Raw genomic sequence first — 17,657 nt, forward strand, 5'->3', positions numbered from 1 at the left:
AACCACATCAGGAGCTGTGCGTTGGGGGCTGGTGGTTGTCTCTGCCATTTGGGGAAAGAACTCTGTCTCGAGGATCCCGGGAAAGCGAGATTTGGGTGCGTGCGCTTTCCTCAGCCAGCTGGGAAGAACGGGCACACGGATATGCTTTATTGTTTGAAACTTAAGCAACTCCCCAAACAGTGACTAATCCCAAACTTTACGAGAAACGTATACATTTACTCCTTCACTCTGGGGTAAGAGAGGAGAAGGCGGGACAAGGAGGAGGGGCGGGCAGCTCCGAGTCGGTAGGATTAGTGGCTGTCAGGCACGTGCCGGCTTTCTGGACAAGGCCCTCCGGGTGTGAAGTCAGGACAGCTCAGGGCACGGAGACCCACCAGAACAGCAGCTTTTGCCGAACCATCGGAGACAGTCCCGCCACCGGAGACGGGAAACCTCCGTCCCTCGCGCTGCGCGTGGAGCTCAGCGGCACTTTCCCCGCGCTGGAGCATTTCTACTGCTTTGCTCCCACCGACCCCTCTTTCCTCCTTTCCTTCTCACCAAACCCCACCTCTCAAGTCCCCGTTCCGTCCTCTCCGGTGGGCCTCCCTTGCTGGGAAGACCACCCCTCCAGCCCTGCTCCTTCCGGGAGGGGACCCGGGCTCAGGGAGCGTGGGGGGTAGAGGGGAGGAACAAGCCGAGGCTGCGGAGCCCGGGCGGGCGTGAGGACTCGGAGCGGGGACCCGGCTGTGCGGGGGTGGGGACTAGCCCGGGCTGCGGAGCCGGGAGGGAGCAGGGACCCGGGGGGGCCTGAGCACAGCGGGGAAAGACGACCCCGGCGCTCCTCCACTGCTTGGGCGGTGGTGCGCCCCGGCGGCTTAGCCAAACCCTCACTCGGTGCAAACAGTGATTTACCGAGCAGCAGTGGAGCCGGGCCTGGGGCCATAAGCCCTACGGCCCGGGTCACACCCTGCGTCCCCCGCCCCGCCCCTCACAGCCGGCAGAGGAGTATTAATGCTGCAGCGAGAAGGCGTGAGGTCGCTGCAGGAGGCACGACGAGGCCCCGTTCCTACGCCCTAACCCAGGCTGCAGCCCCGCCGCTCAAGCCCTGAGGAAGGTGGACGCAGACGCGGACTCCGCGCTCAAACGCAATCACCGCGCGCTCGGCCGAGTGGCGGACGCACCGCCCTGCACGCATCCCTGTCTCTGCGGGGCTCCACCTGGGAAAAGTACTGGCGTTCAGGAAGTCTGAGCCCCAGATACCGTGTTACGTGTGCGAATCAGGGATCCCCGGAAAAGGGGAAGGAACAGAAGACAGGAGACAGGTCAGCTCTGGGCGCTGGAACGAACCCCCCACCAGCGGGGAGCCCCCCCCGTCCGTGATGAATTTAGGGACTGATGTCAAGGAAGGGGAGGAGCGTGACTGGAAAGGGAGAGCCCCTCCCGGCTGCAGCTCGGAGGCAGGGGACTGGACCACTGGACCCAGGGCTTCCCCAGTTCTCCCCCTCCTCACGCCGCGGCCCCCAGAACTCTGGGAGCGACCTCGGCTCGCCCGGACCGCGTCAGTTCCCAGGGTCTGAAGACAGTGGCTCAGGACCTCCGTCCTCGCGCGTCTCGGATGCACCTGCCAACCCCGCTCGAGGCCCGCCGCTGCTCTCCTGCCCCAAGACGGGGAGGCGGAGCTCCGAGGGCCGGGGGCGGGACCTGCATGGTGGGCGTGGTCTCTGGCTGGCTCTGGGCGGGGCTTCTTGGTGCTGGAGCCCGGGGGTCGCAGGTTCCCGCCCTGGCCTGCCCTCCGGGGATCTCCCGGGGCGTCCGGGCGGATCACCCGCGCGAGGAGGCGGCCTTGCATCTGCTCCTTCCCGTTCGCGGGCTCCTGTTTCGCGGTGTCCCCAAGTCCTGAGCCTTAGGGTTATTTCTCCGCCTCCTCCCCGCGGTCCCCTCACTTCCGGATGTGCCATCGCTGGCAGGGTGGAAGCCAGGCTTCCGGGAGCCCCTTAAGGGAGGTTACTCTTCCCGCTTCCCCGGCCAAGCCTGACGTCTCTGACCGGCCTTAAATTTTGCTTCGTCCTTCCGATCCCCTTTTCCCCACGATGCCTGTGTCGACAGGAAAGCCTGAAATGCACGAAGACTCCACACAAGGCCGTTCATTGCAGCGTGTCTTGTAATAGGACTGCGCAGGCTGGATGCCACCCAAATGGAAATCGGGGTTACGGGTGAAGACACCGCCCCAGAGAGAGCATCCTGCCTCATTCTGGTTGATTGGCAGGCAGAGGACTGGACAGCAGACCCGGGCCTCGCTCTCTCCTCCTCCACCTCATTTCCCCAGGTCCCCATGCCACACTGAAAGCAGCTTTGGCCCAGCTGGATCTCCACCTTCCTGAGGATCTGACGCTGAACAAGATCTCTCCAGGCCAATCGGCTGAGCTGCCCCTCACCGTCTATCCAGTTTGCAAATGAAGAGTATCTATGCTTTATTCTAGGATGACCCCCAGGATATATTAAGTGGAAAAAGAAACAAACTAGGCAGGGGGGGAGGGGGGAAGATCCCTAGGTAGATGTAAATATACATATTTGTTTGCTTATACTTATTGATGAGGTTTTGGGTTGATGGAGGGTTCGTGGGGTTTGGAGCCGACAGCCAAGAAAGAATTGTTGAAAACGTCTTTACTGCAAAAAGGTGATTTTATTAAAGCGCGGGGACAGGACCCGTGGGCGGGGAGAGCTGCACTGGGTCCTGTAGAAGGGCTGGTTATACGACTTGGGGGAGGTAAAGTCAAAAGGGAAGTTTCCAAAGAGACTTTCACAAGCTCAAGACTTACCAGAGGCCCAGCTATGGTCAAGCTAAGGTTGTTTCTCCCTCTAGCAAAGCATCAACATTAAGATAGTAGGGGGTTCCTGGACTTCAGGCTGTGATGGGACTGCCTTTTCCTGGTAAACTGGTGGAGACTCTTATCAGTTTAACCATTTGTGTGTCTGTGTGTGTGTGTGTGTGTGTCCTTTCCTGTTCTTGGGTAGCTGGGAGTGTCCAAGGAATATCACATATGTCCCACCTTGGGGGGGGGGGGGTGCTGTTAGCCTGCCCTCTGCCCTCAGCTCTCTCCACGGTCCCTCATCACTTATTTTTTTATATGTGAAAATATAATCGAAAGGCTAACAGTTACCTGTGGGGGGAGGAAAGGGCAGGTGGAAGAGATGAAAGTCGGTCTTTTCCGTCTGTGCCTTGTCTTGTGCATTTGACTTTGGACCTCCCCCCCAACTGGCCTCCTAGATTTCACTGAAGTAAAATTGACTGTTGGGTGCCTGGGTGGCTCAGTCGGTTAAGCATCCGACTCTTGGTTTTGGCTCAGGTCATGATCTCATGGATCATGAGTTCAAGCCCCACACCAGGTTTCACACTAACAGTGTGGAGTCTGCTTGGGATTCTTTCTCCACCCACCCCTCTGCCCCTCCCCTACTCACTCTTTCTGTCTCTCTAAAAAAATAAATAAAATAATTTTAAAAACAAAACAAAACAAAAAAGATCGACTGTATGTGACAGTGCCCGCTCCCCATGCTGTGTGCTGTCTCCTTGACCAGCTCTTGTCCCTTCTCACAAGATCGTCCCCAGAAAGCCTTTCCTGACATCCCGCTAGGGTTGTTGACTGGACCGGCTCAGGGGCACCTCCTCGTGAGCATGTAGCAGCCCCCAGGCCTTACCTCAATCACCACACTATCTCCATGAATCACAACCATCTGAGAGGTTCCCCCAAAATCAGGACTCCCACTTTATTTGCCTCTTGTCCTTGGCACCTGGAACCGTCTGTGGTGTGTGTGGGTGGCCCATAAATACTTGTTGAGTGAATGCATAACTGGTTCTGTCCCTTGTGACAGCACTTCTGGCCATCTTCGCCCACATGGCCTAGGTCCAGACTCTCAACGTGGATCCCAGAGGGCAAGAATGAAGAACAGAACCCAGGACGTTACCAATGTCCTCTCGCCAAAGACCTCCAGAAACACACCCGTAGTTAAACAAGCTGGGCTTATTTTTCCTAGCGGCAAGACAGAACACACAGCACAGGCAACTGGCCAGCATCTCTCCAGTGCAGGGGCCAAGGGCAGGCCGCCACTAGGTGGGCTGCTGAGGCACGAACGTTATCTTGAGTTAAAAATCATCAAAACACAGCAAAATGCAGGAAAAACTCTCTTCCTGTCCTCACCTGCCTAAATTTACATGGGAAAGGAGAGCTTGAGACTTCCCTTTATCTCAGAAACCTATCTGCTTGAAAAGACAAACTTTGGTTTTCCAAATATCTACCACCTTCCTGTGAGGTCCTTCCCCACCTTGTATCCTCAGACCCTGACCCCCAACTTAGCTCACAGAAGCTCCATGTTGCCTCATTGTCGTTGGAGTTTGAATGTCTGTGTGGAAGCCCATTGCACACGATTGAATTTCGTTTTCTCCTGTTAATCTGTCTCAGGTCAGTTTGACTCAGTCCAGCCAGAGGACCTTCAAGGGCACAGGAGAATCTTCCTCCTCAACAGGGCTGTAGGATCCAGGCTTTGTTGGGACTTGTCAGGCGGGGCTCCTCTGTTCCTCCTCAGTGGGGAGCAGGGAAAGGACAAATACGGGCGGCTGGGGTGTGTGCGTGTCCGTGAGGAGTTCCTTTCAAGGTAAAATACCTTTCCAGTAGAGCAAGTCTCAAGTGAATCTGCAAAGTGTCTGACCCCCAACCCAGACCCTCTGCATTCAGCCATCTTGGTCAGCACCACCACAGCCATGGGAGGGGACAGGGGACAGGGGAGGCCATGAGCAGGGAGGCCAGCTGCCTTGGCTGCAGCCTGGGCAGGATTTTTGCTCTGCAGACGTCTCCCATTCTCCCAGGGCAGAAACTCTGCAGGCAATCGGTCCTCTTGGCCAGAATGCTTTCTTTGTCATCCTGCCTGGTATCACAGCCTCCCAAATGACTCCCACAGCTACTCATTTGAGCCCTGAGGGAAACCTATTAGATATGAATTCTTTGTTGGTTTTGTGACAGTGGCCTCTGACCAGACAGGCTCAGCTCCCCGGCCCCCAAGAGCCTTGTTGTCTCTGCTCCCTGCCTTTTGGGGTGATGACCTCACCCTTGCCATCAGTTTCTGGGATCCAGTGACTCACCGCAGATGCCCAGCACCTGAGGTCTCTGGGGATGCTGTCTAAGGACACGGACCATGACCTTTCGTCCTCCAGTCCAGAGCTTCTCCCTGTTAGCGATTCTTCTCCATCTGGGAGCACTCGCGCCTCCTTCAGATCAGCACTTCTGGTGACTGCCTCCTGCACTCTCCCTCTCTGCCAGAGCTGGGGTCTCTTCAGTGCGGGTTCCTGCCCCCCACCCAGTGCCAGGGCTCTCCTGCCCCCCTCCCCTGCTCCCCCCAGTGCCAGGGCTCTCCTGCCCCCCTCCCCTGATCCCCCCAGAGCCAGGGCTCTCCTGTCCCCCTCCCCTGCTCCCCCCAGCGCCAGGGTTCTCTTGCCCCCCTACCCGTCCCCCCCCCCAGCACCAGGGCTCTCCTGTCCCCCTCCCCTGCTCCCCCCAGCGCCAGGGCTCTCCTGCCCCCCTCCCCTGCTCCCCCCAGTGCCAGGGCTCTCCTGCCCCCCTCCCCTGATCCCCCCAGAGCCAGGGCTCTCCTGCCCCCCTCCCCCGATCCCCCCAGAGCCAGGGCTCTCCTGCCCCCCTCCCCTGCTCCCCCCAGCGCCAGGGTTCTCTTGCCCCCCTACCCGTCCCCTCCCCCCAGTGCCAGGGCTCTCCTGCCCCCCTCCCCTCCCACCCCAGCACTGGGGTTCTCCTGCACTCCCAGCACCAGGGCTCTCCTGCCCCAGACCTTGTTCTCCTCCTCCTCTTCCTGGAGGGTTAGATCTGGGTTCTGCCAGTTGCACTTGCTCTAAGATCTTGAACAAATGACTTAAGTCTCTGGGCTTCTGTTTTTGCATCTGTAAACTGTGGGTAATGATAATTACTTTTTACTATGCTGTATGGATTCTTTTTCTGGTTTTGTTTCTTTACGGAACAAGCAATTAATGTATACATTCATTTATAAAGAATTTACACCAGACATGTACAATGAAAGTCTCTTTCAGCCACTGTCTCCCTGAATCCGCGTTTGATGTGGTCCCTCAGGATATTTGTGCATTTACATAGCTATCTGTGTACATATGGAGATATGATGGAAATATGTGTGAGTTTACATATGTGTATTACTGAAATAGCTATAAAATGAGTATGGTGGAGATGATGAAGAGGTCTGTTTGTGGACCTGAGAGAGGTCCAAGAGAGGTTGGTGGTTAACAATAAAGGCTGTCGTTTTTATTAAAACTAATCAATAGATAATGCTACAATTGCAAGACCATTTACAGCGTTTACAGACACACAGGCAAACCCCACAAAGCAAAATCAACTAAGAGCTACAGTGGTGGAGATGGGGTGGGCTGCTAGTTTTTCTCCCTGGCCCCTCTAGTTAGTGGACTTTCTATGTGCATGTGTAACTTTGATTCACATCCTGAAAAATAACTGGTGTTCTGTGTTCCTGTTTTTCCCGCCAGCCCCATGGAGACCCGCTGCCCACCCCTCCCTCAGAGCGTACCACACCCTCCCTTCCTCCCCTTTCCTCCAGTCCATTCCCACAGCCCAGCGGGTGCAGCCCCCCCACCTCCCTGCCTCTCTCCCCCGTCCCACACTACCCCTGCAGCCAGACCACCTCTGAACCCTACCCAGGAGAGCCGGGCCAACATTAAGTTTAGAAGGACCAGCTCAGCATTCGTCTGAGCTGCAGCCCAGGGCAGAGGGCAGGACCCCAGCCTCACTACACCCCGGATCTCAGCTTGCTGAGCTGCCCGCGGGCCGCAGACACACCTCCTGGACCTTCCCAACTCCATGCTCCCCGCTCCCTCAACAAAATCCTCCCCGTGTGTATGTGTCTTTAATACGGATCGCAGCTCAGCGCACAAAACAATTCTGCACTTGCTTGTCTTTTAAACATGGGTCTTAGAAATTATCTCGTGTCAAATAGGTCTTCCTTGTGTTTAACTGCTGCACGAATTAGATTTGGTAACGTATGCAAAAGCACTCTGCATGCTTCCCGGCACGTGGGAACACGCAGGGAATGTCTGCTTCCTTCCCTCGAGCTCCTATTCCTCCAGCACAAAGGACAGACACCCAGGACAGACGCTAGTCCTAAGGCCCCCTCCCCCCTCACTAAGTCCATCACAGCTTCACAACCCAGGTCACACACCCAGCTCCCTGGAGCTCTCGCACACACCCTCCTTGCTGGGTCTCACCCTGAAGCCCTCTCACACCCTGTCCTGCCACCCACTGGGAGAATATGTCCCTCCAGGACCAGACTCGTCACTTCCTGCGGGAATGCTGCCCCCACCCTCGCAGCACAGAACCCTGGGCAACCCCCTGGGCCCCCAGTGGCCCGGAGCAGGCGTCCAGGATCCCTGTCTCCACCCCATCCCCCACCGTCCCGGTTCAGGTGGTCGGGGGTCCCTGCCTCCACCCGGTCCAACACGGTCCCCCACCGTCCCCAGTGTAGGTGGTCTAGGGTCCCTGTCTGCACCCCATCCCCCCACTGTCCCCCGTGCTGGCGGTCCAGGGTCCCCCACTCTCCCCCACCGTCCCGGTGCAGGCGGTCCGAGGTCCCTGTCTCCACCCCGTCCCCCACCGTCCCTGTACAGGCGGTCCGGGTCTGTCCATCCAGTCTGGTGAGCCCTGCCGCGCCCTGATTCAGGGCCCACTTGTCTGCAGCTCCCGCCCTCTTAGGTGGGGTGAACCTGCGCGCCTGATTAAAACCCCTCCTGAGTCCCCCCTCCCTCCACCCCCACCCCCCCAGCCGGGCGCGGGACTTGGCGGTGCAGGTGCGTCCTCCTCGCAGCCCGAGTTTGGGTTTCGAGGACGCTCAGCACCGGGAGGGGCTCCGGGAGGGGCTCGGGGAGGGGCCGCAGGACCGGGCCAGCTGCCCCCAGACCCGCGGGCGGGTGGTGCGTGCAGAGCCGGGTGGAGGGCTGCGGGGTGCGTCGAGGCTCCTCAGGAAGTCAGAGGGAGAGGCGCCTGCCCTAACTGGTAGGCCGGGTGCCAGCAGCATGCCAGTGATGTTTTGGTGACAGGTCACCCGGGAAGAGGAGGGACAGCGTGTCACGTGGGGCCCCTCCGGCTCGGTTGGCTTTTCTGGGTCACCCTCTGCGGCTGCCTCCCTCCTGGTTTCCCCTGCCAGTTCCGCCTGGTGTCTCTGACTCATGGCCCCTGCCCCTACTCTCTGTGCCTCCATGTCCCTGGGGGTCAGCTGGGGGCAGAAGCACTGAGGCCCCACCCTCTGGCCCAGTCTCTTCCTTGTGACACTGTCACACACGCTTCGGGAGTGGTTAGTGAGACCCAAGAATGAAGAGGCGGTGAAGACTGGTCTTCCTTGGCTCACGATGGCACGTGTTTACTGGGCGCTGACAGTTCACACTTGACCCCTGACGACCCACCACGCCGCCCCGGCAGTGCCCTCAGTCAAGGGGCCCTTCCCTGCTCCCACATCCCACCTCCTGCCCCTCTGCCTCCACCCACACCAGCAGCCTCTTCCTGCCACCTGCCTCCTGAGCCAGGCTCACCTCCCCTGGAGCCAGAGTCCTTGAGACCCTGCCCGCCCCCGCCCCCGCGCCCCAGGGATCCCTCCTTCCAGCTCCAGCCACCAGGCCTTCAGGCTACATCCCACCCACGACAGTGTTGCCTCAGGGCCTTTGCCCCACCTCTCCCTCAATCGGCACCACTTTTCTCCTAGTGCCTGGCCAATCCCTTCACCTTCCTCAAATCCTTGCTCAAATACCACCCGCTGAAACTGTAACCCAGACCCACCTACACACTACTCCCTCCCTTCCTTCCCAGCTTCCTGTCAGGCATTTCCCATTTTTATCGACCTGTCTTCCCCATCAGAATGGAATCCCCATGAGGGCACATTCTTGTCTGCCTCATCCTCTCTGAGGCCCCAGCTCCCAACACAGTCTCTGAAACATTGTCGAGGCTTCATAAATATCTGTTGAATAAATGAATACAAATTATTTCCTTTGATCATTAAAACAAGTCTCTGACATCAATATAAATGTCTCCACTCTATAATCACAAAACTGACAAGAAGTGAGTCAAATCTTGGAAATCCCACTGTTTCTGCATAGGGTGTGCATTCCTCCACACTGGGCAGGATCTTACCTAGTTTAGTCACAATGGGCAAAGATCCAAAATGAGGGGTCTGGACTGATGGGTTTCCCATCTGCTAGAGGATGTCTCCAACCTCCCTGGCTGCCTGAGTCCAGCCTTAGTCCTTCCTGGAACCAGGAATGATTTAATGGCTTACCGGTCTGCTGGGAGACTGTGGACCACAGGGCCATGGGAAAGCTTTCCATTTCTGGCTTCTACACTCCATCCACTGCACTGACTGAGCTTGATTCTGTCCAGGAAGTGGGATGAGGACAAGCAGAGGGAGAGCAAGAATAGGAAAGCAGATAAGGTGGAGGCAGACACGTAGGGAGGGAGAGAAGGACCAAGCAGGTAAGTGCAGGGGAGGGGATGCTCTATAGAGAGACCCAGAGGAGGTGCCCTGGTGTCCCTCTGTCCTGGCCTCCCCTTCTGCAGTCCCATGTCAACACCCGAAGCTCACTTTGCATGAACCTAGTCCATTCCCAGAGCCAGGAACTCAACCTTGATTCCCCTGAACCCCAGTGACCAGGATGGTGCTTCCATCAACAAAACACTTGAAGCTGGCCTGCTCCTTTCCGGGGTCACCGCCTGTCACCTAGATCATTGGAGCACGTTCTTTCTTCAGGACCACCAACCCACAAGACTCTGGGGGCCACCACCAGCTTGCAGAGGCCCTGGGTCACTCTTATTCCACACCTGTCTCGTTCAGCTCCTTCTAACTGGAGACCCTGTGTGGTCTGGTCTCTGCCTGAGTCTTCATCTACTGGCACTACCTTCACGTGCAGCTCACCATATACCAGCTCTCCTTAAATCGGCCCCCATTGGCCCTTTCCTCAGAGTCTTTGTAAAGCTGTTCTCTGCCCCTGGAATGCCCTTCCCTCCTCTCTGTGCCTGACGAACTTCTATTCATCTCTCCGGTCTCCTCTTGAACGTTGGCTCCCCAGAGGGGCCTTCCTCAACACCCCCATCTAAACCAGAGCCCTGTGCCAGGTCTTTGTGGGCTCACCAGATTCAGCAAACAGGAACATCAGACATCTACTTAAATCTAAATCCCAGATAAATAATCAATCATTTTTTAGTATAAGTATTCCCCATACAGTATTTGGGAGATATTGATGCTAAGAGAATTCATTGTTTATCTGAAATTCATATTTAACTGGACATCCCATATATATATATATATATATATATATATAGTAATGTTTTTATTTATTTTTGAGACAGAGAGAGAGCATGAATGAGCAGGGGAGGGGCAGAGAGAGGAAGACACAGAATCCAAAGCAGGCTCCAGACTCTGAGCTGTCAGCACAAAGCCTGATGCAGGGCTCGAACTCACGGACTGCAAGATCATGACTTGAGCTGAAATTGGACGCTTAACTGAGTCACCCAGGCGCCCTGGACGTCCCATATTTTATCTGGGAACTCTAGATATGTGGAATGATGTCCCTCCCCTTCTATTTGGAGAGGTTGGAAAGTAAAACAAACTCTACTTCTCAGGAACTTTTGCAGCTAGGGTTTCCCCAGTTGGATGTAGTTGTATGACATTCAAGAGGCAAGAGTGAGGGAGGCCCCCCTCCTACAGCAGATGAGGTGGCCGAGCTCCAGCAGACACGTGGGAGTGGGGGCAGTGCTTCTGGGAGTGCTTCTGACTGACTGACCTTGAAACCAAGAGTCCAGCTAGAGCCTTGTGACCTTCCAGGCCTTTCCATGGTTCTCTTATCACGTGGTTCCTTGTATTGAATCCCTTGCCGCCGACCAGACCAGACAGAGAGTAGTTTCTGCTCCCTGACCTGGTCCTCAGCACCTGCAGCTCCCTTCACGGCACTGTGTGGACATGCACGTGACTGTCTGGTGTCTCTCTTGCTGTCCACAGGCTGTGGCCGTCATGCTGATTGTCATACATCAGTGTTAGTGTGCCTGGACCTCATCATTCGCTCCTTCTACTCCTGGTCAAGCAGGGCCTCACCCGGAACATACAAGAGTGGTCAGTGAGCACCTCTTTATTTGAAATGAGTGTAGAAGAGACAGGCAGCAACCTTCCTGCACTCTTGAGGGATGGGGACTAGAAGGGCTGGCCTGCTCGCACCCCAGCTACCCTGGATGAGCACAGTCACCCCTGTGGACCCCAGTTTTCTCATCTGCAATGTAAGCGTTAGGCTACGTGGTGATAACGTCCCTGTCAGTTCTAACGCTCTACCCATCTGGGATTCTGTGACCTCAAAGTGTGAGAACAGAAGCCAGTTAGCTGCATCTGGTGCCCGGCACAGCATAGGAAATCGTCTGTTTGGAAGGCTTGTTCTCACTGCGGGGGGTGGACATGGAAACGGATTCTCATCCCGAATGTGAGGGGGCAGAGGACGACCAGACTTATAGCAGGAAGGGAGGTGAAGGCTGCTGGGTCTGTGAATGCACAGACCGACCCTGTAATCCTGGCTCTTAGAACACAGCCCAGCGCCTGTCACCTGTCAGGGGCCTGTGCACCTCCTACCTCACCACTGGTCACACTCAGAGCATTAAGAACTGCCCCCCTGCCCCCCAGCCTGGGGGCTCCCTCTCACCACCCCGGAGCTTGGCTCACACATCACCCCCCAGAGAAGCGTTTTCTAACACCCTGTCAAAGTCGTGCACACCTCCTCCACTTAATTCCTCTTATATTACCCTCTTTATATTCTTCAAAGCACTTATCACATCTATAATTATCTTGTTCATTTATTTGTTTACTTGCTTATGGTTAGTCTTTCCCAACAGAATCTAATTTGCCAGAGGACAAGGGACCATGGCTGGCCTGCTCACCCTGTACCAGAGTTCCCAGCACAGTGCTGGACTCAGCAAGTGCTTGCTGGGAGCCCACTTGGATGCAGGAGCAAATGCATGGCCCCTAAGGGGACTCTGCTGGGGGCGGGGGTGGGGGGGGGGGGAGGCGGGATGAGGAGGTCTGGGGACACACTGGAGGGAAGAATGAGTATGGAATGTTGTAGGGCAGTTTAAAGGGTGGATAAAGTGACATTGCTGTGTGTGTGTTGGGGGGGGTGGTCAGAAGGACACAGAACAAATGAGCATCCAGGATAAAGGTGAGGGAGGACCCCCCCCCCCCCCCCCCCCCCCCCCCCCCCCCGCCACAGGCACCATTAGCCCTGAGCAGGGGCTTCAAGGAGGGGGACAGGAAAGAGAAAATCAAGTCTCAGAAGACAGGACATAACGCCTCAGGGAAAGAACACAGGGGTGGAGGCAGTGGGTCTGAATTTCAGCAGCTCTACCTGAAAGCAAATCCTTAACCCCAGGAATCTGAGTCATCCTCTCAGCTCAGAGCTGCTACAGAGCGCGGGCTGGGAGGGTGCCAGCCTTGCAACCGGGGTCATGTCCATGAGTATCAGGTTGATCTGCTGGAAACTTCATCCTCTGTCTGCCTCGAGCCCCCTTCCCATCAGGGCTGTCTCCCCAGAGTATGTGCAGCAATTCTTGGGACGGCTGCACGTTGTAAACAGCAGAGTCTTTAAAAAAAACAAAAAAACAAAAAACACAAGTCCTTACACAAGCAACCGACATTGAAGAAAGTCTTGGGCAACAGGGCACAGTGAGTGAGGCCTGAGAAAGAACTGCGTTTCCTTAATTAGGCTTCTTATCCCCTGAGATCTCTTTCTCCAGTTTTCTCCCCAAAGATGTTTCACGATTTTGGTTCAGGCTTTTCCATTTCTTTCCCACTCAACCCAACCTGCCCTTTGTTTACAAGTCACGGCCTCCAGGAGGCCTTCCTGAAATCATTCCCACTCATCCTACAATCTGTCAACATAATCCTCAGTCCCACCTTTACAACTCAGTAATGACAGCTCTGGGTGGATGACGGGAACACCTTTGTGCACCGTCACACTCCCTAACTCGGCAGTGGTGGATTCTGGTGGATGAGGGACAAAGCTTCATCTGCCTTGTCACATTCCCTGAGGGCAAAGACCTGGACTGTCTGGTCCTCAATCTCCCAAACACCTCTCTCCGCCTTAACACCCCCTAAAGACTTGTGAACTCTTTGACCGGATGGGGATGTCATGGAAATGGAGGAGAGCCAGGCTGAAGAATAAACGAAATGAGAAAGAAGCAGAAGAGAAAGAAAGAAAGTGGCAGATGGGCTAAGGCCTGCCCCACCTCCACCACCTCCCAGTGCAGGTTCTCACTTTCCACAGTGAGAGGGGAGACCTCCTGGAAGCAGCTGGAAAGGGGTGGGGACTGGTATGAGGGAGGCGGGATCCAGTCACGGTCAGTCGGCCCACAAAGCCAACCCAGCACATACCAAGGGTCACCTCCACCCACGTAGCTCTCTGGAGGTAGGATGAGCCCAGAGCAGGGATCAGAGGGTTCAGGCAGAGTTGTTAAGGATTCTGGCAGGGGAGGGAGAAAGCCTTGAGAAGTGAGACATTTCCCGGCAGTGCCCGTCTCCAAATGTCCACCCCTGCACTACGTGTCTGGGAGCCACTAGGTGTGGGCTCATGGGCAGCACCGGGCAGAGGCTGAGCAGAAGCACTGTTAGCAGGAGTCCCTGACGTTTGTTTCTAGAAGGCATGTGATGACTAGACCATGAGCTTCCGGAGCACAGGCTGAATGCCATGCCACATACTATGTGGGTGCCCCCCAGCACCATGCCTGGCCTCTGCCAGTGTGCAATGATTGCTGACCGAGGAGAAGAATACTGTGCACATTGAGAAGGTCTAAGCAGAGTCTGCCAGAAGACAGTTCAGTTTGCCCAAGAGGCGGCAGGCAGTTCAATGGCTGGGTGCACAGTGAAACCTTGGTTTGCGAGTATGATTTGTTCACAATTATGCTTGAAATCCAAACACTTGCATATCAAAGTGAATTTCCCCATAAGAAATAATGGAAACTCAGGTGATTCGTTCCACAACCCATCATTCATATAAAAATGATTACAATATTGTAATATAATACAAAAAAATCAAGAAAATATAAAGAAAAATAAATTAACCTGCACTTCCCTTTGAAAACTTTCACGGCTGGTGTGAGGGAGGCCAGAGAGAGGAGGGTTCTTGTGTAGAAAGACTTTCACTATCACTGACAGAATCACTGCCACCTGTTGGCTCAATGGAATCTTTCTCTGCATGGGGGCCATTGTATACGCTCGCACGGATGTTGACTACAGGGCAGTGTCGATAAACTCTTGTCATATACTGTATTTAATGTAACTGGCGACGAGGCAGCAGAGGAAAGGGCCTATATCTGCAGGCAGCCTGACCTAGAATGAAGCAAAGCATTCCTAAGCTCACTTTTCTGGAAAAGCAAAGGACTGTCCACAGGTGCTTGGAAGTAATAAAAAATACACTAGTGCCAGTTACGGGCACCTTCCAACGTGCTGAAAAATCACTGATTTCTGCCAAACACCTCGGCCTGAGACTGAGCATTGGAGCATGGGAGACGATCACCCACAACCCGGGGCGGGGGGGGGGGGGGGCGGGAAGAGAGGGAGAGACAGAGAGAACCATTGGCTCAGTGTTGATCATATGACATTCCACATCTCGTACTACTTGTATTGCAAGACATCGCTCGTTTATCAAGTTAAAACTTATCAGAAATGTTTGCTTGTCTTGCAGAACAAGATACTCGCAGTCAAGGTTCTACTGTCTATTTATTGAGACCTGCTGGGTGCCAGGCACCGTTCCAGGTTCAGGGAAAGCATGGTGAACATAATAAAGGCTAGGTTCCTGTTCCTATAAAACTACCTTCTATTGGACAGAAACAGCTCGAAACAGATAAGCAGACCATTTCAGATAGTGATAAATACCACAAAGACAGTACATCTGGGTAAAGATGAGGAAAGCAACTTGAGATACAATGGGGAAAGACATCCTCTCTTGAAGTGTTCCATGTGGCTTGAGCCCTGGATGACAAGACGGACACAGCCTCGTCCAGCTTGGGAGGAAGCGGGGCCCGAGCAAGTGCACACACCTGGCGGGGAGATCAGCCCACGTATGCTCAGGAAGCAAACAATGTGAGCCCTGCATCTAGCACAGTGAAATGGGGGCTGATTTGGGGAGAGTAGGTCCATCTGCACACTTCACCCTCATCACGTCACACTGTGGGGTCACCACGTGCCTAAACATTGGGATCTCCTGGAAAGCTTTCAAAACTCCTGATGCCTACCTCCTCCCCCCACCCACAGAGATTCTGTACAGTTGACCTGCGGTGTCTCCTGGACATCAGGAACCTAAAAGTGCCCAGATCATTCTCACGTGAACATGAACGGAACTGCAGAGCAGACCTTGCAGGCCGCAGCAGGCACTTGTGCTGTGAACGCCAGCTCTCTGAACACACTCGCGTGCCATTTCCCCACCTCTCGAGGCCCAGATCTGGAAAGGACCCAATGTCTGAAAGGCCCTGAGGAGGGGATGGAACCAAGAAGATGAAGCGATCCGAAGGAAGACAGAAAGAGAATGGGCAAGAACACCAAGAGACACAGGGAACTCCAGAACATGTGACAGATTGAAGGGGCGAAAACAAACAGGTGCAGAGAGTCCCAAAGGGTCAGAGATTTGTGGGACAGGGGAAGTAGAACCTGCCGTAACAAATGATCACAAATGCAAACCGCGCACCCTTAGCTCACAGTCCTGCAGTTCAGAAGTCGAAAGTGGGTCCTACTGGGTGAAAATCAAGCCATCCGCAGGACTGGAGGCCTCCTGGAGTCCATTGCCTTCCTTTTCCGGCTCCGAGGGGCCGTCCGCTTCCTCTGCACGCAGCCCTTTCCTCAGTGTTCAAAGTCAACAGTGTTAGGCTGAGTGCTTCTCACACGTCTCTCGCTGGTTGTTCTCTCATACTTCTGTCCTCTGCCTTTAAGGATGTTGTGGACCTTGAACCCTTGTGGATAATCTAGAGAAATCTCCCTGTTTCGAACCCAAGTGATCAGCAACCCTAAGTCCATCTGCAAACTTAATTCCCCTTTGCCCTGGAAGGTAACAGATTTACAGGTTCCAGGAATTAAGACGTGGACATCTTGGGGGACTGTGACTCCATCTTCCACAGCACGAAAGCCCGTTTTACAAAACAGGTTTGGGTCGTATCTGTAGCTGTAGGTCTTATGAGCACTGAGCTGAGAGCTTTGTTCCAAGATAAATACACATGTGTTTATTTGTGAGGGTTTATCACGGTGTCCAATTTGAGTGTCTCCCCGGTAAGTGTGGAGCAGAGGTGGGGAGAAGGGTGCCTCAAGGGCTGCCCGATCTTTATTATGTTTGTCTTTGAGCTGCTGCTCCCCAAAGACCTAGGGCTGCCGCATTGTTCTTATTGACAATAAAACTAATGACAGCGTCTCTTTGCGTGTTTTCTTGGAGTACGTCTCTGTGTCCCTGAGAAACCCTCACTGTCCACCCCAGTGGTATTCAGTGTGTCTGAGACTGGGTACATCTGTGGCCTCTGCATTATGTGAACGCCTCTGTCCGTGGGGAATTTGGACGTGATGGGTGAGCAGACAGGTCTGTAAAACAGTGTGTGCGAGCACACTCGTGGACAGATGTTTACTTCCCCACAAACCCTGCAGGGCAGGCAGACAGACAGGCCTCCCGTGAGAGCGGCAGAGGAACTAGCAGGTGGAGGGCGTGGGAAGAGAGGAGAGGAGGGAAGAGCCAGGAGATGGATGAGAGGGGAGGGAGAGGAAAGATCAGAGGGAAGATTTTGGAAAGCAGCGGGGAGGTTTTGGGGATCTCAAATGAAACAGAGGCAGCGGGGCGTCACAGCTAGGGCACAGATCAGGGCTGGCTACGGCCCCGCTTCTGCTTATTCCCGGCCTTTGTGACCTTGGCAAGGCCAGCTCTCTGGGCCACTGTTTACCAAGAGACTTGAAATAGATGAACCCTAGGTTCACCCCAAAGAAGGGTGAAAAGTGGAAATAAAAACCCACACCGGGAAAAACTGAGAGAAAGAACTAGAGGCAGGTGGGGAGAGAGTAGAAGTAGGGGAGGCCCAGCCAGAGGTAGAACTGACTCCCGGAGACCTGAGCGGGGGCGCCTGCTCCCCCCTCCCTTACCCCACAGCTTCAGAGGGTTCTTAAGCCCTTAATAGGGAAGGCAGCAAGCAGGGAGGAAAGACTCACCAGCAGTGACAGCACACACCAGACCGAGGCCTGGATCCTCGCTCCCGCCTCCAACTCCGGGGAAGTGGGTGTGCCGGCCGCCTGGAGTGACTCACACCCCGGCGATGTGGGCGCACACGCCGAAAGCGAGCCCGGGCGCTCTGCCCACCGGCTCAGCACAGGCCCGGGGCGGAGATGAGATTGGGGCGCCAGAGGGGTGACAAGGAGGCGACCCCCGCCCCCACGGTGCGGCCTTGGCCCCAGAGCGCCCCCTCCCGAGCACCTGCTCGCCCCGAGGACCCGGGCGCGCGCGTCCCCCGCCCTCCTCCCCCAGACCCGAGCTGGGAAGCTGGAGAACCAGGTGAGCTGTTGCGCAAGGCCCGGTGTTTACCTGCCGCGGGGGCCTCCTCCTCCCTATAAAGCCTGGC

At 55.3% G+C, this 17,657-nt stretch overlaps 1 long non-coding RNA gene across 2 annotated transcripts; it reads right to left on the reverse strand.

Annotated features, from left to right (window-relative positions):
• Positions 1-11,858: 11,858 nt before the first annotated feature.
• On the reverse strand, positions 11,859-17,626 carry LOC125159848 (uncharacterized). 2 transcript variants are annotated; one of them, XR_007149945.1, is made up of 3 exons: positions 17,251-17,626; positions 15,758-15,992; positions 11,859-12,658 (listed from the first exon to the last, which is right to left on the reverse strand). It is a non-coding gene; the product is annotated as an uncharacterized LOC125159848 (long non-coding RNA). The 2 variants fall into 2 exon arrangements; XR_007149943.1 differs by lacking the exon at positions 17,251-17,626 and having other exon boundaries at positions 15,758-16,040.
• Positions 17,627-17,657: the final 31 nt, after the last annotated feature.

The sequence above is a fragment of the Prionailurus viverrinus genome, unplaced genomic scaffold, assembly GCF_022837055.1.
Source record: "Prionailurus viverrinus isolate Anna unplaced genomic scaffold, UM_Priviv_1.0 scaffold_67, whole genome shotgun sequence".
Classification (NCBI taxonomy): domain Eukaryota; kingdom Metazoa; phylum Chordata; class Mammalia; order Carnivora; family Felidae; genus Prionailurus; species Prionailurus viverrinus.